This window comes from Salmo salar, chromosome ssa06 (genome assembly GCF_905237065.1).
Source record: "Salmo salar chromosome ssa06, Ssal_v3.1, whole genome shotgun sequence".
NCBI classification, from domain to species: Eukaryota; Metazoa; Chordata; class Actinopteri; order Salmoniformes; family Salmonidae; genus Salmo; species Salmo salar.
In genome coordinates this window covers 6,822,766-6,844,059 of record NC_059447.1, presented here as the reverse complement: position 1 = coordinate 6,844,059, position 21,294 = coordinate 6,822,766, and the positions used below count along the sequence as shown (strand labels likewise).

At 51.9% G+C, this 21,294-nt stretch overlaps 1 pseudogene; it reads right to left on the bottom strand.

Moving 5' to 3' along the window:
* The window catches only part of LOC106594842 (RNA binding protein fox-1 homolog 1-like), a 695,930-nt pseudogene that overhangs the window by 635,094 nt on the left and 39,542 nt on the right, over nt 1-21,294 (bottom strand).

The following is a 21,294-nucleotide window of genomic DNA, read 5'->3' as shown; positions in this document are numbered from 1 at the left end:
GCCCAGTGTCTGCTGTAGACAGTGTTAACCAGCCCAGTGTCTGCTGTATAGAGTGTTAACCCAGCCCAGTGTCTGCTGTAGACAGTGTTAACCCAGCCCAGTGTCTGCTGTAGACAGTGTTAACCCAGCCCAGTGTCTGCTGTAGACAGTGTTAACCAGCCCAGTCTCTGCTGTAGACAGTGTTAACCCAGCCCAGTGTCTGCTGTAGACAGCGTTAACCAGCCCAGTGTCTGCTGTAGACAGTGTTAACCCAGCCCAGTGTCTGCTGTAGACAGTGTTAACCCAGCCCAGTGTCTGCTGTAGACAGCGTTAACCCAGCCCAGTGTCTGCTGTAGACAGTGTTAACCAGCCCAGTGTCTGCTGTAGACAGTGTTAACCAGCCCAGTGTCTGCTGTAGACAGTGTTAACCAGCCCAGTGTCTGCTGTAGACAGTGTTAACCAGCCCAGTGTCTGCTGTAGACAGTGTTAACCAGCCCAGTGTCAGCTGTAGACAGTGTTAACCAGCCCTGTTAACCCAGCCCAGCCCAGTGTCTGCTATAGACAGTGTTAACCCAGCCCAGCCCAGTGTCTGCTGTAGACAGTGTTAACCAGCCCAGTGTCTGCTGTAGACAGTGTTAACCAGCCCAGAGTCTGCTGTAGACAGTGTTAACCAGCCCAGAGTCTGCTGTAGACAGTGTTATCCAGCCCAGTGTCTGCTGTAGACAGCGTTAACCAGCCCAGTGTCTGCTGTAGACAGTGTTAACCAGCCCAGTTTCTGCTGTAGACAGTGTTAACCAGCCCAGTGTCTGCTGTAGACAGTGTTAACCAGCCCAGTGTCTGCTGTAGACAGTGTTATCCAGCCCAGTGTCAGCTGTAGAAAGTGTTAACCAGCCCAGTGTCTGCTGTAGACAGTGTTAACCAGCCCAATGTCTGCTGTAGACAGTGTTAACCAGCCCAGTGTCTGCTGTAGACAGTGTTAACCCAGCCCAGTGTCTGCTGTAGACAGTGTTAACCCAGCCCAGTGTCTGCTGTAGACAGTGTTAACCAGCCCAGTGTCTGCTGTAGACAGTGTTATACAGCCCAGTGTCAGCTGTAGACAGTGTTAACCAGCCCATTGTCTGCTGTAGACAGTGTTAACTCAGCCCAGCCCAGTGTCTGCTGTAGACAGTGTTAACTCAGCCCAGCCCAGTGTCTGCTGTAGACAGTGTTAACCAGCCCAGTGTCTGCTGTATACAGTGTTAACCCAGCCCAGTGTCTGCTGTAGAAAGTGTTAACCAGCCCAGTGTCTGCTGTAGAATGTGTTAACCAGCCCAGTGTCTGCTGTAGACAGTGTTAACCAGCCCATTGTCTGCTGTAGACAGTGTTAACCAGCCCAGTGTCTGCTGTAGACAATGTTAACCAGCCCAGTGTCTGCTGTAGACAGTGTTAACCCAGCCCAGTGTCTGCTGTAGACAGTGTTAACCAGCCCAGTGTCTGCTGTAGACAGTGTTTACCCATCCCAGTGTCTGCTGTAGACAGTGTTAACCCAGCCCAGTGACTGCTATAGACAGTGTTAACCCAGCCCAGCCCAGTGTCTGCTGTAGACAGTGTTAACCAGCCCAGTGTCTGCTGTAGACAGTGTTAACCCAGCCCAGTGTGTGCTGTAGAAAGTGTTAACCAGCCCAGTGTCTGCTGTCGAAAGTGTTAACCAGCCCAGTGTCTGCTGTAGAAAGTGTTAACCAGCCCAGTGTCTGCTGTAGACAGTGTTTACCCAGCCCAGTGTCTGCTGTAGACAGTGTTAACCAGCCCAGTGAATGCTGTACACAGTGTTAACCAGCCCAGTGTCTGCTGTAGACAGTGTTATCCCAGCCCAGTCTGCTGTAGACCGTGTTAACCAGCCCAGTGTCTGCTGTAGACAGTGTTAACCAGCCCAGTGTCTGCTGTAGACAGTGTTAACCAGCCCAGTGTCTGCTGTAGACAGTGTTAACCAGCCCAGTGTCTGCTGTAGACAGTGTTAACCAGCCCAGTGTCTGCTGTAGACAGTGTTAACCAGCCCAGTGTCTGCTGTAGACAGTGTTAACCAGCCCAGTGTCTGCTGTAGACAGTGTTACCCAGCCCAGTGTCTGCTGTAGACAGTGTTAACCCAGCCCAGTGTCTGCTGTAGACAGTGTTAACCAGCCCAGTGTCTGCTGTAGACAGTGTTACCCAGCCCAGTGTCAGCTGTAGACAGTGTTAACCAGCCCAGTGTCTGCTGTAGACAGTGTTAACCCAGCCCAGCCCAGTGTCTGCTGTAGACAGTGTTAACCAGCCCAGTGTCTGCTGTAGAGAGTGTTAACCCAGCCCAGTGTCTGATGTAGACAGTGTTAACCCAGCCCAGTGTCTGCTGTAGACAGTGTTAACCCAGCCCAGTGTCTGCTGTAGACAGTGTTAACCAGCCCAGTCTCTGCTGTAGACAGTGTTAACCCAGCCCAGTGTCTGCTGTAGACAGTGTTAACCAGCCCAGTGTCTGCTGTAGACAGTGTTAACCAGCCCAGTGTCTGCTGTAGACAGTGTTAACCAGCCCAGTGTCTGCTGTAGACAGTGTTATCCAGCCCAGTGTCTGCTGTAGACAGTGTTAACCAGCCCAGTGTCTGCTGTAGACAGTGTTAACCAGCCCAGTGTCTGCTGTAGACAGTGTTAACCAGCCCAGTGTCTGCTGTAGACAGTGTTAACCAGCCCATTGTCTGCTGTAGACAGTGTTAACCAGCCCAGTGTCTGCTGTAGACAGTGTTAACCCAGCCCAGTGTCTGCTGTAGACAGTGTTAACCCAGCCCAGTGTCTGCTGTAGACAGTGTTAACCAGCCCAGTGTCTGCTGTAGACAGTGTTATCCAGCCCAGTGTCAGCTGTAGACAGTGTTAACCAGCCCAGTGTCTGCTGTAGACAGTGTTAACCCAGCCCAGCCCAGTGTCTGCTGTAGACAGTGTTAACCAGCCCAGTGTCTGCTGTATAGAGTGTTAACCCAGCCCAGTGTCTGATGTAGACAGTGTTAACCCAGCCCAGTGTCTGCTGTAGACAGTGTTAACCCAGCCCAGTGTCTGCTGTAGACAGTGTTAACCAGCCCAGTGTCTGCTGTATAGAGTGTTAACCCAGCCCAGTGTCTGCTGTAGACAGTGTTAACCCAGCCCAGTGTCTGCTGTAGACAGTGTTAACCCAGCCCAGTGTCTGCTGTAGACAGTGTTAACCAGCCCAGTGTCTGCTGTAGACAGTGTTAACCAGCCCAGTGTCTGCTGTAGACAGTGTTAACCAGCCCAGTGTCTGCTGTAGACAGTGTTAACCAGCCCAGTGTCTGCTGTAGACAGTGTTATCCAGCCCAGTGTCAGCTGTAGACAGTGTTAACCAGCCCAGTGTCAGCTGTAGACAGTGTTAACCAGCCCTGTTAACCCAGCCCAGCCCAGTGTCTGCTGTAGACAGTGTTAACCCAGCCCAGCCCAGTGTCTGCTGTAGACAGTGTTAACCAGCCCAGTGTCTGCTGTAGACAGTGTTAACCAGCCCAGTGTCTGTTGTAGACAGTGTTAACAAGCCCAGTGTCTGCTGTATAGAGTGTTAACCCAGCCCAGTGTCTGATGTAGACAGTGTTAACCCAGCCCAGTGTCTGCTGTAGACAGTGTTAACCCAGCCCAGTGTCTGCTGTAGACAGTGTTAACCCAGCCCAGTGTCTGCTGTAGACAGCGTTAACCAGCCCATTGTCTGCTGTAGACAGTGTTAACCAGCCCAGTGTCTGCTGTAGACAGTGTTAACCAGCCCAGTGTCTGCTGTAGACAGTGTTAACCAGCCCAGTGTCTGCTGTAGACAGTGTTATCCAGCCCAGTGTCTGCTGTAGAAAGTCTTAACCAGCCCAGTGTCTGCTGTAGACAGTGTTAACCAGCCCAGTGTCAGCTGTAGACAGTGTTAACCAGCCCTGTTAACCCAGCCCAGCCCAGTGTCTGCTATAGACAGTGTTAACCCAGCCCAGCCCAGTGTCTGCTGTAGACAGTGTTAACCAGCCCAGTGTCTGCTGTAGACAGTGTTAACCAGCCCAGTGTCTGCTGTAGACAGTGTTAACAAGCCCAGTGTCTGCTGTAGACAGTGTTATCCAGCCCAGTGTCTGCTGTAGACAGTGTTAACCAGCCCAGTGTCTGCTGTAGACAGTGTTAACCAGCCCATTGTCTGATGTAGACAGTGTTAACCATCCCAGTGTCTGCTGTAGACAGTGTTAACCCAGCCCAGTGTCTGCTGTAGACAGTGTTAACCAGCCCAGTGTCTGCTGTAGACAGTGTTATACAGCCCAGTGTCAGCTGTAGACAGTGTTAACCAGCCCATTGTCTGCTGTAGACAGTGTTAACCCAGCCCAGCCCAGTGTCTGCTGTAGACAGTGTTAACCAGCCCAGTGTCTGCTGTAGAGAGTGTTAACCCAGCCCAGTGTCTGCTGTAGACAGTGTTAACCCAGCCCATTGTCTGCTGTAGACAGTGTTAACCCAGCCCAGTGTCTGCTGTAGACAGTGTTAACCAGCTCAGTGTCTGCTGGAGACAGTGTTAACCAGCCCAGTGTCTGCTGGAGACAGTGTTAACCAGCCCAGTGTCTGCTGGAGACAGTGTTTTCCCAGCCCAGTGCCTGTTGTATACAGTGTTTACCCAGACCAGTGTCTGATGTAAACAGTGTTAAACCAGCCCAGTGTCTGCTGTAGACAGTGTTAACCAGCACAGTGTCTGCTGTAGACAGTGTTAACCAGCCCAGTGTCAGCTGTAGACAGTGTTAACCAGCCCTGTTAACACAGCCCAGCCCAGTGTCTGCTATAGACAGTGTTAACCCAGCCCAGCCCAGTGTCTGCTGTAGACAGTGTTAACCAGCCCAGTGTCTGCTGTAGACAGTGTTAACCAGCCCAGTGTCTGCTGTAGACAGCGTTACCCAGCCCAGTGTCTGCTGTAGACAGTGTTAACCCAGCCCAGTGTCTGCTGTAGACAGTGTTAACCAGCCCATTGTCTGCTGTATACAGTGTTAACCAGCCCAGTGTCTGCTGTAGACAGTGTTAACCAGCCCAGTGTCTGCTGTAGACAGTGTTAACCAGCCCAGTGTCTGCTGTAGACAGTGTTAACCCAGCCCAGTGTCTGCTGTAGACAGTGTTAACCAGCCCAGTGTCTGCTGTAGACAGTGTTAACCAGCCCAGTGTCTGCTGTAGACAGTGTTAACCAGCCCATTGTCTGCTGTAGACAGTGTTAACCCAGCCCAGCCCAGTGTCTGCTGTAGACAGTGTTAACCAGCCCAGTGTCTGCTGTAGAGAGTGTTAACCCAGCCCAGTGTCTGATGTAGACAGTGTTAACCCAGCCCAGTGTCTGCTGTAGACAGTGTTAACCCAGCCCAGTGTCTGCTGTAGACAGTGTTAACCAGCCCAGTCTCTGCTGTAGACAGTGTTAACCCAGCCCAGTGTCTGCTGTAGACAGCGTTAACCAGCCCAGTGTCTGCTGTAGACAGTGTTAACCAGCCCAGTGTCTGCTGTAGACAGTGTTAACCAGCCCAGTGTCTGCTGTAGACAGTGTTAACCAGCCCAGTGTCTGCTGTAGACAGTGTTATCCAGCCCAGTGTCAGCTGTAGACAGTGTTAACCAGCCAAGTGTCAGCTGTAGACAGTGTTAACCAGCCCTGTTAACCCAGCCCAGCCCAGTGTCTGCTATAGACAGTGTTAACCCAGCCCAGCCCAGTGTCTGCTGTAGACAGTGTTAACCAGCCCAGTGTCTGCTGTAGACAGTGTTAACCAGCCCAGTGTCTGCTGTAGACAGTGTTAACCCAGCCCAGTGTCTGCTGTAGACAGTGTTAACCCAGCCCAGTCTCTGCTGTAGACAGTGTTAACCCAGCCCAGTGTCTGCTGTAGACAGTGTTAACCCAGCCCAGTGTCTGCTGTAGACAGTGTTAACCAGCCCAGTGTCTGCTGTAGACAGTGTTAACCAGCCCAGTGTCTGCTGTAGACAGTGTTAACCAGCCCAGTGTCTGCTGTAGACAGTGTTAACCAGCCCAGTGTCTGCTGTAGAAAGTCTTAACCAGCCCAGTGTCTGCTGTAGACAGTGTTAACCAGCCCAGTGTCAGCTGTAGACAGTGTTAACCAGCCCTGTTAACCCAGCCCAGCCCAGTGTCTGCTATAGACAGTGTTAACCCAGCCCAGCCCAGTGTCTGCTGTAGACAGTGTTAACCAGCCCAGTGTCTGCTGTAGACAGTGTTAACCAGCCCAGTGTCTGCTGTAGACAGTGTTAACAAGCCCAGTGTCTGCTGTAGACAGTGTTATCCAGCCCAGTGTCTGCTGTAGACAGTGTTAACCCAGCCCAGTGTCTGCTGTAGACAGTGTTAACCAGCCCATTGTCTGATGTAGACAGTGTTAACCATCCCAGTGTCTGCTGTAGACAGTGTTAACCCAGCCCAGTGTCTGCTGTAGACAGTGTTATCCAGCCCAGTGTCAGCTGTAGACAGTGTTAACCAGCCCATTGTCTGCTGTAGACAGTGTTAACCAGCCCATTGTCTGCTGTAGACAGTGTTAACCCAGCCCAGCCCAGTGTCTGCTGTAGACAGTGTTAACCAGCCCAGTGTCTGCTGTAGACAGTGTTAACCCAGCCCAGTGTCTGCTGTAGACAGTGTTAACCCAGCCCAGTGTCTGCTGTAGACAGTGTTAACCCAGCCCAGTGTCTGCTGTAGACAGTGTTAACCAGCTCAGTGTCTGCTGGAGACAGTGTTAACCAGCCCAGTGTCTGCTGGAGACAGTGTTAACCAGCCCAGTGTCTGCTGGAGACAGTGTTTTCCCAGCCCAGTGCCTGTTGTATACAGTGTTTACCCAGCCCAGTGTCTGATGTAAACAGTGTTAAACCAGCCCAGTGTCTGCTGTAGACAGTGTTAACCAGCACAGTGTCTGCTGTAGACAGTGTTAACCAGCCCAGTGTCAGCTGTAGACAGTGTTAACCAGCCCTGTTAACCCAGCCCAGCCCAGTGTCTGCTATAGACAGTGTTAACCCAGCCCAGCCCAGTGTCTGCTGTAGACAGTGTTAACCAGCCCAGTGTCTGCTGTAGACAGTGTTAACCAGCCCAGTGTCTGCTGTAGACAGCGTTTACCCAGCCCAGTGTTTGCTGTAGACAGTGTTAACCCAGCCCAGCCCAGTGTCTGCTGTAGACAGTGTTAACCAGCCCATTGTCTGCTGTATACAGTGTTTACCCAGCCCAGTGTCTGCTGTAGACAGTGTTAACAAGCCCAGAGTCTGCTGTAGACAGTGTTAACCAGCCCAGTGTCTGCTGTAGACAGTGTTAACCAGCCCAGTGTCTGCTGTAGACAGTGTTAACCAGCCCAGTGTCTGCTGTAGACAGTGTTAACCAGCCCAGTGTCTGCTGTAGACAGTGTTAACCAGCCCAGTGTCAGCTGTAGACAGTGTTAACCAGCCCAGTGTCAGCTGTAGACAGTGTTAACCAGCCCTGTTAACAGCCCAGCCCAGTGTCTGCTGTAGACAGTGTTAACAGCCCAGCCCAGTGTCTGCTGTAGACAGTGTTAACCAGCCCAGTGTCTGCTGTAGACAGTGTTAACCAGCCCAGTGTCTGCTGTAGACAGTGTTAACAAGCCCAGTGTCTGCTGTATAGAGTGTTAACCCAGCCCAGTGTCTGCTGTAGACAGTGTTAACCCAGCCCAGTGTCTGCTGTAGACAGTGTTAACCCAGCCCATTGTCTGATGTAGACAGTGTTAACCATCCCAGTGTCTGCTGTAGACAGTGTTAACCCAGCCCAGTGTCTGCTGTAGACAGTGTTAACCAGCCCAGTGTCTGCTGTAGACAGTGTTATACAGCCCAGTGTCAGCTGTAGACAGTGTTAACCAGCCCATTGTCTGCTGTAGACAGTGTTAACCCAGCCCAGCCCAGTGTCTGCTGTAGACAGTGTTAACCAGCCCAGTGTCTGCTGTATAGAGTGTTAACCCAGCCCAGTGTCTGCTGTAGACAGTGTTAACCCAGCCCATTGTCTGCTGTAGACAGTGTTAACCCAGCCCAGTGTCTGCTGTAGACAGTGTTAACCAGCCCAGTGTCTGCTGTAGACAGTGTTAACCAGCCCAGTGTCTGCTGGAGACAGTGTTAACCAGCCCAGTGTCTGCTGTAGACAGTGTTTACCCAGCCCAGTGTCTGTTGTAGACAGTGTTAACCCAGCCCAGTGTCTGATGTAGACAGTGTTAAACCAGCCCAGTGTCTGCTGTAGACAGTGTTAACCAGCACAGTGTCTGCTGTAGACAGTGTTAACCAGCCCAGTGTCAGCTGTAGACAGTGTTAACCAGCCCTGTTAACACAGCCCAGCCCAGTGTCTGCTATAGACAGTGTTAACCCAGCCCAGCCCAGTGTCTGCTGTAGACAGTGTTAACCAGCCCAGTGTCTGCTGTAGACAGTGTTAACCAGCCCAGTGTCTGCTGTAGACAGTGTTTACCCAGCCCAGTGTCTGCTGTAGACAGTGTTAACCAGCCCAGAGTCTGCTGTAGACAGTGTTAACCAGCCCAGTGTCTGCTGTAGACAGTGTTAACCAGCCCAGTGTCTGCTGTAGACAGTGTTAACCAGCCCAGTGTCTGCTGTAGACAGTGTTAACCAGCCCAGTGTCTGCTGTAGACAGTGTTAACCAGCCCAGTGTCTGCTGTAGACAGTGTTAACCAGCCCAGTGTCTGCTGTAGACAGTGTTAACCAGCCCAGTGTCTGCTGTATAGAGTGTTAACCCAGCCCAGTGTCTGCTGTAGACAGTGTTAACCCAGCCCAGTGTCTGCTGTAGACAGTGTTAACCCAGCCCAGTGTCTGATGTAGACAGTGTTAACCAGCCCAGTGTCTGCTGTAGACAGTGTTAACCCAGCCCAGTGTCTGCTGTAGACAGTGTTAACCAGCCCAGTGTCTGCTGTAGACAGTGTTATACAGCCCAGTGTCTGCTGTAGACAGTGTTAACCAGCCCATTGTCTGCTGTAGACAGTGTTAACCCAGCCCAGCCCAGTGTCTGCTGTAGACAGTGTTAACCAGCCCAGTGTCTGCTGTATAGAGTGTTAACCCAGCCCAGTGTCTGCTGTAGACAGTGTTAACCCAGCCCATTGTCTGCTGTAGACAGTGTTAACCCAGCCCAGTGTCTGCTGTAGACAGTGTTAACCAGCTCAGTGTCTGCTGTAGACAGTGTTAACCAGCCCAGTGTCTGCTGGAGACAGTGTTAACCAGCCCAGTGTCTGCTGGAGACAGTGTTTTCCCAGCCCAGTGCCTGTTGTATACAGTGTTTACCCAGACCAGTGTCTGATGTAAACAGTGTTAAACCAGCCCAGTGTCTGCTGTAGACAGTGTTAACCAGCACAGTGTCTGCTGTAGACAGTGTTAACCAGCCCAGTGTCAGCTGTAGACAGTGTTAACCAGCCCTGTTAACACAGCCCAGCCCAGTGTCTGCTATAGACAGTGTTAACCCAGCCCAGCCCAGTGTCTGCTGTAGACAGTGAGAACCAGCCCAGTCTGCTGTAGACCGTGTTAACCAGCCCAGTGTCTGCTGTATACAGTGTTTACCCAGCCCAGTGTCTGCTGTAGACAGTGTTAACAAGCCCAGAGTCTGCTGTAGACAGTGTTAACCAGCCCAGTGTCTGCTGTAGACAGTGTTAACCAGCCCAGTGTCTGCTGTAGACAGTGTTAACCAGCCCAGTGTCTGCTGTAGACAGTGTTAACCAGCCCAGTGTCTGCTGTAGACAGTGTTAACCAGCCCAATGTCTGCTGTAGACAGTGTTAACCAGCCCAGTGTCTGCTGTAGACAGTGTTAACCAGCCCATTGTCTGATGTAGACAGTGTTACCCAGCCCAGTGTCTGCTGTAGACAGTGTTAACCCAGCCCAGTGTCTGCTGTAGACAGTGTTAACCAGCCCAGTGTCTGCTGTAGACAGTGTTATCCAGCCCAGTGTCAGCTGTAGACAGTGTTAACCAGCCCATTGTCTGCTGTAGACAGTGTTAACCCAGCCCAGCCCAGTGTCTGCTGTAGACAGTGTTAACCAGCCCAGTGTCTGCTGTATAGAGTGTTAACCCAGCCCAGTGTCTGATGTAGACAGTGTTAACCCAGCCCAGTGTCTGCTGTAGACAGTGTTAACCCAGCCCAGTGTCTGCTGTAGACAGTGTTAACCAGCCCAGTCTCTGCTGTAGACAGTGTTAACCCAGCCCAGTGTCTGCTGTAGACAGCGTTAACCAGCCCAGTGTCTGCTGTAGACAGTGTTAACCAGCCCAGTGTCTGCTGTAGACAGTGTTAACCAGCCCAGTGTCTGCTGTAGACAGTGTTAACCAGCCCAGTGTCTGCTGTAGACAGTGTTATCCAGCCCAGTGTCAGCTGTAGACAGTGTTAACCAGCCCAGTGTCAGCTGTAGACAGTGTTAACCAGCCCTGTTAACCCAGCCCAGCCCAGTGTCTGCTATAGACAGTGTTAACCCAGCCCAGCCCAGTGTCTGCTGTAGACAGTGTTAACCAGCCCAGTGTCTGCTGTAGACAGTGTTAACCAGCCCAGTGTCTGTTGTAGACAGTGTTAACAAGCCCAGTGTCTGCTGTATAGAGTGTTAACCCAGCCCAGTGTCTGATGTAGACAGTGTTAACCCAGCCCAGTGTCTGCTGTAGACAGTGTTAACCCAGCCCAGTGTCTGCTGTAGACAGTGTTAACCAGCCCAGTCTCTGCTGTAGACAGTGTTAACCCAGCCCAGTGTCTGCTGTAGACAGCGTTAACCAGCCCATTGTCTGCTGTAGACAGTGTTAACCAGCCCAGTGTCTGCTGTAGACAGTGTTAACCAGCCCAGTGTCTGCTGTAGACAGTGTTAACCAGCCCAGTGTCTGCTGTAGACAGTGTTATCCAGCCCAGTGTCAGCTGTAGAAAGTCTTAACCAGCCCAGTGTCTGCTGTAGACAGTGTTAACCAGCCCAGTGTCAGCTGTAGACAGTGTTAACCAGCCCTGTTAACCCAGCCCAGCCCAGGGTCTGCTATAGACAGTGTTAACCCAGCCCAGCCCAGTGTCTGCTGTAGACAGTGTTAACCAGCCCAGTGTCTGCTGTAGACAGTGTTAACCAGCCCAGTGTCTGCTGTAGACAGTGTTAACAAGCCCAGTGTCTGCTGTAGACAGTGTTATCCAGCCCAGTGTCTGCTGTAGACAGTGTTAACCAGCCCAGTGTCTGCTGTAGACAGTGTTAACCAGCCCATTGTCTGATGTAGACAGTGTTAACCATCCCAGTGTCTGCTGTAGACAGTGTTAACCCAGCCCAGTGTCTGCTGTAGACAGTGTTAACCAGCCCAGTGTCTGCTGTAGACAGTGTTATACAGCCCAGTGTCAGCTGTAGACAGTGTTAACCAGCCCATTGTCTGCTGTAGACAGTGTTAACCCAGCCCAGCCCAGTGTCTGCTGTAGACAGTGTTAACCAGCCCAGTGTCTGCTGTATAGAGTGTTAACCCAGCACAGTGTCTGCTGTAGACAGTGTTAACCCAGCCCATTGTCTGCTGTAGACAGTGTTAACCCAGCCCAGTGTCTGCTGTAGACAGTGTTAACCAGCCCAGTGTCTGCTGGAGACAGTGTTAACCAGCCCAGTGTCTGCTGGAGACAGTGTTAACCAGCCCAGTGTCTGCTGGAGACAGTGTTTTCCCAGCCCAGTGCCTGTTGTATACAGTGTTTACCCAGACCAGTGTCTGATGTAAACAGTGTTAAACCAGCCCAGTGTCTGCTGTAGACAGTGTTAACCAGCACAGTGTCTGCTGTAGACAGTGTTAACCAGCCCAGTGTCAGCTGTAGACAGTGTTAACCAGCCCTGTTAACCCAGCCCAGCCCAGTGTCTGCTATAGACAGTGTTAACCCAGCCCAGCCCAGTGTCTGCTGTAGACAGTGTTAACCAGCCCAGTGTCTGCTGTAGACGGTGTTAACCAGCCCAGTGTCTGCTGTAGACAGCGTTTACCCAGCCCAGTGTTTGCTGTAGACAGTGTTAACCCAGCCCAGCCCAGTGTCTGCTGTAGACAGTGTTAATCAGCCCATTGTCTGCTGTATACAGTGTTTACCCAGCCCAGTGTCTGCTGTAGACAGTGTTAACAAGCCCAGAGTCTGCTGTAGACAGTGTTAACCAGCCCAGTCTGCTGTAGACCGTGTTAACCAGCCCAGTGTCTGCTGTAGACAGTGTTAACCAGCCCAGTGTCTGCTGTAGACAGTGTTATCCAGCCCAGTGTCTGCTGTAGACAGTGTTAACCAGCCCAGTGTCTGCTGTAGACAGTGTTAACCAGCCCAATGTCTGCTGTAGACAGTGTTAACCAGCCCAGTGTCTGCTGTAGACAGTGTTAACCAGCCCATTGTCTGATGTAGACAGTGTTACCCAGCCCAGTGTCTGCTGTAGACAGTGTTAACCCAGCCCAGTGTCTGCTGTAGACAGTGTTAACCAGCCCAGTGTCTGCTGTAGACAGTGTTATCCAGCCCAGTGTCAGCTGTAGACAGTGTTAACCAGCCCATTGTCTGCTGTAGACAGTGTTAACCCAGCCCAGCCCAGTGTCTGCTGTAGACAGTGTTAACCAGCCCAGTGTCTGCTGTATAGAGTGTTAACCCAGCCCAGTGTCTGCTGTAGACAGTGTTAACCCAGCCCAGTGTCTGCTGTAGACAGTGTTAACCCAGCCCAGTGTCTGCTGTAGACAGTGTTAACCAGCCCAGTGTCTGCTGTAGACAGTGTTAACCAGCCCAGTGTCTGCTGTAGACAGTGTTAACCAGCCCAGTGTCTGCTGTAGACAGTGTTAACCCAGCCCAGTGTCTGCTGTAGACAGTGTTAACCAGCCCAGTGTCAGCTGTAGACAGTGTTAACCAGCCCTGTTAACCCAGCCCAGCCCAGTGTCTGCTATAGACAGTGTTAACCCAGCCCAGCCCAGTGTCTGCTGTAGACAGTGTTAACCAGCCCAGTGTCTGCTGTAGACAGTGTTAACCAGCCCAGTGTCAGCTGTAGACAGTGTTAACCAGCCCTGTTAACCCAGCCCAGCCCAGTGTCTGCTATAGACAGTGTTAACCCAGCCCAGCCCAGTGTCTGCTGTAGACAGTGTTAACCAGCCCAGTGTCTGCTGTAGACAGTGTTAACCAGCCCAGTGTCTGCTGTAGACAGTGTTAACCAGCCCAGTGTCTGCTGTAGACAGCGTTTACCCAGCCCAGTGTTTGCTGTAGACAGTGTTAACCCAGCCCAGCCCAGTGTCTGCTGTAGACAGTGTTAATCAGCCCATTGTCTGCTGTATACAGTGTTTACCCAGCCCAGTGTCTGCTGTAGACAGTGTTAACAAGCCCAGAGTCTGCTGTAGACAGTGTTAACCAGCCCAGTCTGCTGTAGACAGTGTTAACCAGCCCAGTGTCTGCTGTAGACAGTGTTAACCAGCCCAGTGTCTGCTGTAGACAGTGTTATCCAGCCCAGTGTCTGCTGTAGACAGTGTTAACCAGCCCAGTGTCTGCTGTAGACAGTGTTAACCAGCCCAGTGTCTGCTGTAGACAGTGTTAACCAGCCCAGTGTCTGCTGTAGACAGTGTTAACCAGCCCATTGTCTGATGTAGACAGTGTTACCCAGCCCAGTGTCTGCTGTAGACAGTGTTATCCAGCCCAGTGTCAGCTGTAGACAGTGTTAACCAGCCCAGTGTCTGCTGTAGACAGTGTTAACCCAGCCCAGCCCAGTGTCTGCTGTAGACAGTGTTAACCAGCCCAGTGTCTGCTGTATAGAGTGTTAACCCAGCCCAGTGTCTGATGTAGACAGTGTTAACCCAGCCCAGTGTCTGCTGTAGACAGTGTTAACCAGCCCAGTGTCTGCTGTAGACAGCGTTAACCAGCCCAGTGTCTGCTGTAGACAGTGTTAACCAGCCCAGTGTCTGCTGTAGACAGTGTTAACCAGCCCAGTGTCTGCTGTAGACAGTGTTAACCAGCCCAGTGTCTGCTGTAGACAGTGTTATCCAGCCCAGTGTCAGCTGTAGACAGTGTTAACCATCCCTGTTAACCCAGCCCAGCCCAGTGTCTGCTATAGACAGTGTTAACCCAGCCCAGCCCAGTGTCTGCTGTAGACAGTGTTAACCAGCCCAGTGTCTGCTGTAGACAGTGTTAACCAGCCCAGTGTCTGCTGTAGACAGTGTTAACCAGCCCAGTGTCTGCTGTAGACAGTGTTAACCCAGCCCAGTGTCTGCTGTAGACAGCGTTAACCAGCCCAGTGTCTGCTGTAGACAGTGTTAACCAGCCCAGTGTCTGCTGTAGACAGTGTTAACCAGCCCAGTGTCTGCTGTAGACAGTGTTAACCAGCCCAGTGTCTGCTGTAGACAGTGTTATCCAGCCCAGTGTCAGCTGTAGAAAGTCTTAACCAGCCCAGTGTCTGCTGTAGACAGTGTTAACCAGCCCAGTGTCAGCTGTAGACAGTGTTAACCAGCCCTGTTAACCCAGCCCAGCCCAGTGTCTGCTATAGACAGTGTTAACCCAGCCCAGTGTCTGCTGTAGACAGTGTTAACCAGCCCAGTGTCTGCTGTAGACAGTGTTAACCAGCCCAGTGTCTGCTGTAGACAGTGTTAACAAGCCCAGTGTCTGCTGTAGACAGTGTTATCCAGCCCAGTGTCTGCTGTAGACAGTGTTAACCAGCCCAGTGTCTGCTGTAGACAGTGTTAACCAGCCCAGTGTCTGCTGTAGACAGTGTTAACAAGCCCAGTGTCTGCTGTATAGAGTGTTAACCCAGCCCAGTGTCTGATGTAGACAGTGTTAACCCAGCCCAGTGTCTGCTGTAGACAGTGTTAACCCAGCCCAGTGTCTGCTGTAGACAGTGTTAACCAGCCCAGTCTCTGCTGTAGACAGTGTTAACCCAGCCCAGTGTCTGCTGTAGACAGTGTTAACCAGCCCAGTGTCTGCTGTAGACAGTGTTAACCCAGCCCAGTGTCTGCTGTAGACAGTGTTAACCAGCCCAGTGTCTGCTGTAGACAGTGTTAACCAGCCCAGTGTCTGCTGTAGACAGTGTTATCCAGCCCAGTGTCAGCTGTAGAAAGTGTTAACCAGCCCAGTGTCTGCTGTAGACAGTGTTAACCAGCCCAGTGTCTGCTGTAGACAGTGTTAACGTGAACCAGCCCAGCCCAGTGTCTGCTGTAGACAGTGTTAACCAGCCCAGTGTCTGCTGTAGACAGTGTTAACAAGCCCAGTGTCTGCTGTAGACAGTGTTAACCAGCCCAGTGTCTGCTGTAGACAGTGTTAACCAGCCCAGTGTCTGCTGTAGACAGTGTTAACCAGCCCATTGTCTGATGTAGACAGTGTTAACCATCCCAGTGTCTGCTGTAGACAGTGTTAACCCAGCCCAGTGTCTGCTGTAGACAGTGTTAACCAGCCCAGTGTCTGCTGTAGACAGTGTTATACAGCCCAGTGTCAGCTGTAGACAGTGTTAACCAGCCCATTGTCTGCTGTAGACAGTGTTAACCCAGCCCAGCCCAGTGTCTGCTGTAGACAGTGTTAACCAGCCCAGTGTCTGCTGTATAGAGTGTTAACCCAGCCCAGTGTCTGCTGTAGACAGTGTTAACCCAGCCCAGTGTCTGCTGTAGACAGTGTTAACCCAGCCCAGTGTCTGCTGTAGACAGTGTTAACCAGCCCAGTGTCTGCTGTAGACAGTGTTAACCCAGCCCAGTGTCTGCTGTAGACAGTGTTAACCAGCCCAGTGTCTGCTGTAGACAGTGTTAACCCAGCCCCGTGTCTGCTGTAGACAGTGTTAACCCAGCCCCGTGTCTGCTGTAGACAGCGTTAACCAAGCCCAGTGTCTGCTGTAGACAGTGTAAACCAGCCCAGTGTCTGCTGTAGACAGTGTTAACCAGCCCAGTGTCTGCTGTAGACAGTGTTAACCAGCCCAGTGTCTGCTGTAGACAGTGTTAACCAGCCCAGTGTCTGCTGTAGAAAGTGTTAACCAGCCCAGTGTCTGCTGTAGACAGTGTTAACCAGCCCAGTGTCAGCTGTAGACAGTGTTAACCAGCCCTGTTAACCCAGCCCAGCCCAGTGTCTGCTATAGACAGTGTTAACCCAGCCCAGCCCAGTGTCTGCTGTAGACAGTGTTAACCAGCCCAGTGTCTGCTGTAGACAGTGTTAACCCAGCCCAGTGTCTGCTGTAGACAGTGTTAACCAGCCCAGTGTCTGCTGTAGACAGTGTTAACCAGCCCAGTGTCTGCTGTAGACAGTGTTATCCAGCCCAGTGTCTGCTGTAGACAGTGTTAACCAGCCCAGTGTCTGCTGTAGACAGTGTTAACCAGCCCATTGTCTGCTGTAGACAGTGTTAAGCCAGCCCAGTGTCTGCTGTAGACAGTGTTAACCAGCCCAGTGTCTGCTGTAGAGAGTGTTAACCCAGCCCAGTGTCTGCTGTAGACAGTGTTAACCCAGCCCATTGTCTGCTGTAGACAGTGTTAACCCAGCCCAGTGTCTGCTGTAGACAGTGTTAACCAGCCCAGTGTCTGCTGTAGACAGTGTTAACCCAGCCCAGTGTCTGCTGTAGACAGCGTTAACCAGCCCAGTGTCTGCTGTAGACAGTGTTAACCCAGCCCAGTGTCTGCTGTAGACAGCGTTAACCCAGCCCAGTGTCTGCTGTAGACAGTGTTAACCAGCCCAGTGTCTGCTGTAGACAGTGTTAACCAGCCCAGTGTCTGCTGTAGACAGTGTTATCCAGCCCAGTGTCAGCTGTAGAAAGTCTTAACCAGCCCAGTGTCTGCTGTAGACAGTGTTAACCAGCCCTGTTAACCCAGCCCAGCCCAGTGTCTGCTATAGACAGTGTTAACCCAGCCCAGCCCAGTGTCTGCTGTAGACAGTGTTAACCAGCCCAGTGTCTGCTGTAGACAGTGTTAACCAGCCCAGTGTCTGCTGTAGACAGTGTTAACCCAGCCCAGTGTCTGCTGTAGACAGTGTTAACCAGCCCAGTGTCTGCTGTAGACAGTGTTAACCAGCCCAGTGTCTGCTGTAGACAGTGTTAACCAGCCCAGTGTCTGCTGTAGACAGTGTTAACAAGCCCAGTGTCTGCTGTATAGAGTGTTAACCCAGCCCAGTGTCTGCTGTAGACAGTGTTAACCCAGCCCAGTGTCTGCTGTAGACAGTGTTAACCCAGCCCAGTGTCTGCTGTAGACAGTGTTAACCAGCCCAGTCTCTGCTGTAGACAGTGTTAACCCAGCCCAGTGTCTGCTGTAGACAGCGTTAACCAGCCCAGTGTCTGCTGTAGACAGTGTTAACCAGCCCAGTGTCTGCTGTAGACAGTGTTAACCAGCCCAGTGTCTGCTGTAGACAGTGTTAACCAGCCCAGTGTCTGCTCTTAGACAGTGTTATCCAGCCCAGTGTCAGCTGTAGAAAGTCTTAACCAGCCCAGTGTCTGCTGTAGACAGTGTTAACCAGCCCAGTGTCAGCTGTAGACAGTGTTAACCAGCCCTGTTAACCCAGCCCAGCCCAGTGTCTGCTGTAGACAGTGTTAACCAGCCCAGTGTCTGCTGTAGACAGTGTTAACAAGCCCAGTGTCTGCTGTAGACAGTGTTATCCAGCCCAGTGTCTGCTGTAGACAGTGTTAACCAGCCCAGTGTCTGCTGTAGACAGTGTTAACCAGCCCATTGTCTGATGTAGACAGTGTTAACCATCCCAGTGTCTGCTGTAGACAGTGTTAACCCAGCCCAGTGTCTGCTGTAGACAGTGTTAACCAGCCCAGTGTCTGCTGTAGACAGTGTTATACAGCCCAGTGTCAGCTGTAGACAGTGTTAACCAGCCCATTGTCTGCTGTAGACAGTGTTAACCCAGCCCAGCCCAGTGTCTGCTGTAGACAGTGTTAACCAGCCCAGTGTCTGCTGTAGAGAGTGTTAACCCAGCCCAGTGTCTGCTGTAGACAGTGTTAACCCAGCCCATTGTCTGCTGTAGACAGTGTTAACCCAGCCCAGTGTCTGCTGTAGACAGTGTTAACCAGCCCAGTGTCTGCTGTAGACAGTGTTAACCCAGCCCAGTGTCTGCTGTAGACAGTGTTAACAAGCCCAGTGTCTGCTGTAGACAGTGTTAACCAGCCCAGTGTCTGCTGTAGACAGTGTTAACCAGCCCAGTGTCTGCTGTAGACAGTGTTAACCAGCCCAGTGTCTGCTGTAGACAGTGTTAACCAGCCCAGTGTCTGCTGTAGACAGTGTTAACCCAGCCCAGTGTCTGCTGTAGACAGTGTTAACCAGCCCAGTGTCTGCTGTAGACGGTGTTATACAGCCCAGTGTCAGCTGTAGACAGTGTTAACCAGCCCAGTGTCTGCTGAAGACAGTGTTAACCCAGCCCAGCCCAGTGTCTGCTGTAGACAGTGTTAACCAGCCCAGTGTCTGCTGTATAGAGTGTTAACCCAGCCCAGTGTCTGCTGTAGACAGTGTTAACCCAGCCCAGTGTCTGCTGTAGACAGTGTTAACCCAGCCCAGTGTCTGCTGTAGACAGTGTTAACCAGCCCAGTCTCTGCTGTAGACAGTGTTAACCCAGCCCAGTGTCTGCTGTAGACAGCGTTAACCAGCCCAGTGTCTGCTGTAGACAGTGTTAACCCAGCCCAGTGTCTGCTGTAGACAGTGTTAACCCAGCCCAGTGTCTGCTGTAGACAGCGTTAACCCAGCCCAGTGTCTGCTGTAGACAGTGTCAACCAGCCCAGTGTCTGCTGTAGACAGTGTTAACCAGCCCAGTGTCTGCTGTAGACAGTGTTAACCCAGCCCAGTGTCTGCTGTAGACAGTGTTAACCAGCCCAGTCTCTGCTGTAGACAGTGTTAACCCAGCCCAGTGTCTGCTGTAGACAGCGTTAACCAGCCCAGTGTCTGCTGTAGACAGTGTTAACCCAGCCCAGTGTCTGCTGTAGACAGTGTTAACCCAGCCCAGTGTCTGCTGTAGACAGCGTTAACCCAGCCCAGTGTCTGCTGTAGACAGTGTCAACCAGCCCAGTGTCTGCTGTAGACAGTGTTAACCAGCCCAGTGTCTGCTGTAGACAGTGTTAACCAGCCCAGTGTCTGCTGTAGACAGTGTTATCCAGCCCAGTGTCAGCTGTAGAAAGTCTTAACCAGCCCAGTGTCTGCTGTAGACAGTGTTAACCAGCCCAGTGTCAGCTGTAGACAGTGTTAACCAGCCCTGTTAACCCAGCCCAGCCCAGTGTCTGCTATAGACAGTGTTAACCCAGCCCAGCCCAGTGTCTGCTGTAGACAGTGTTAACAAGCCCAGTGTCTGCTGTATAGAGTGTTAACCCAGCCCAGTGTCTGATGTAGACAGTGTTAACCCAGCCCAGTGTCTGCTGTAGACAGTGTTAACCCAGCCCAGTGTCTGCTGTAGACAGTGTTAACCAGCCCAGTCTCTGCTGTAGACAGTGTTAACCCAGCCCAGTGTCTGCTGTAGACAGCGTTAACCAGCCCATTGTCTGCTGTAGACAGTGTTAACCAGCCCAGTGTCTGCTGTAGACAGTGTTAACCAGCCCAGTGTCTGCTGTAGACAGTGTTAACCAGCCCAGTGTCTGCTGTAGACAGTGTTAACCAGCCCAGTGTCAGCTGTAGAAAGTCTTAACCAGCCCAGTGTCTGCTGTAGACAGTGTTAACCAGCCCAGTGTCTGCTGTAGACAGTGTTAACCAGCCCTGTTAACCCAGCCCAGCCCAGTGTCTGCTGTAGACAGTGTTAACCAGCCCAGTGTCTGCTGTAGACAGTGTTAACAAGCCCAGTGTCTGCTGTAGACAGTGTTATCCAGCCCAGTGTCTGCTGTAGACAGTGTTAACCAGCCCAGTGTCTGCTGTAGACAGTGTTAACCAGCCCAGTGTCTGATGTAGACAGTGTTAACCATCCCAGTGTCTGCTGTAGACAGTGTTAACCCAGCCCAGTGTCTGCTGTAGACAGTGTTAACCAGCCCAGTGTCTGCTGTAGACAGTGTTATACAGCCCAGTGTCAGCTGTAGACAGTGTTAACCAGCCCATTGTCTGCTGTAGACAGTGTTAACCCAGCCCAGCCCAGTGTCTGCTGTAGACAGTGTTAACCAGCCCAGTGTCTGCTGTATAGAGTGTTAACCCAGCCCAGTGTCTGCTGTAGACAGTGTTAACCCAGCCCATTGTCTGCTGTAGACAGTGTTAACCCAGCCCAGTGTCTGCTGTAGACAGTGTTAACCAGCCCAGTGTCTGCTGTAGACAGTGTTAACCCAGCCCAGTGTCTGCTGTAGACAGCGTTAACCAGCCCAGTGTCTGCTGTAGACAGTGTTAACCCAGCCCAGTGTCTGCTGTAGACAGTGTTAACCCAGCCCAGTGTCTGCTGTAGACAGCGTTAACCCAGCCCAGTGTCTGCTGTAGACAGTGTCAACCAGCCCAGTGTCTGCTGTAGACAGTGTTAACCAGCCCAGTGTCTGCTGTAGACAGTGTTAACCAGCCCAGTGTCTGCTGTAGACAGTGTTAACCAGCCCAGTGTCAGCTGTAGAAAGTGTTAACCAGCCCAGTGTCTGCTGTAGACAGTGTTAACCAGCCCAGTGTCAGCTGTAGACAGTGTTAACCAGCCCTGTTAACCCAGCCCAGCCCAGTGTCTGCTATAGACAGTGTTAACCCAGCCCAGCCCAGTGTCTGCTGTAGACAGTGTTAACCAGCCCAGTGTCTGCTGTAGACAGCGTTATCCAGCCCAGTGTCTGCTGTAGACAGCGTTAACCAGCCCAGTGTCTGCTGTAGACAGTGTTAACCAGCCCAGTGTCTGGTGTAGACAGTGTTAACCAGCCCAGTGTCTGCTGTAGACAGTTTTAACCAGCCCAGTGTCTGCTGTAGACAGTGTTAACCAGCCCATTGTCTGCTGTAGACAGTGTTAACCCAGCCCAGCCCAGTGTCTGCTGTAGACAGTGTTAACCAGCCCAGTGTCTGCTGTAGAGAGTGTTAACCCAGCCCAGTGTCTGCTGTAGACAGTGTTAACCCAGCCCATTGTCTGCTGTAGACAGTGTTAACCCAGCCCAGTGTCTGCTGTAGACAGTGTTAACCAGCCCAGTCTCTGCTGTAGACAGTGTTAACCCAGCCCAGTGTCTGCTGTAGACAGTGTTAACCAGCCCAGTGTCTGCTGTAGACAGTGTTAACCCAGCCCAGTGTCTGCTGTAGACAGTGTTAACCCAGCCCAGTGTCTGCTGTAGACAGCGTTAACCCAGCCCAGTGTCTGCTGTAGACAGTGTCAACCAGCCCAGTGTCTGCTGTAGACAGTGTTAACCAGCCCAGTGTCTGCTGTAGACAGTGTTAACCAGCCCAGTGTCTGCTGTAGACAGTGTTAACCAGCCCAGTGTCAGCTGTAGAAAGTGTTAACCAGCCCAGTGTCTGCTGTAGACAGTGTTAACCAGCCCAGTGTCAGCTGTAGACAGTGTTAACCAGC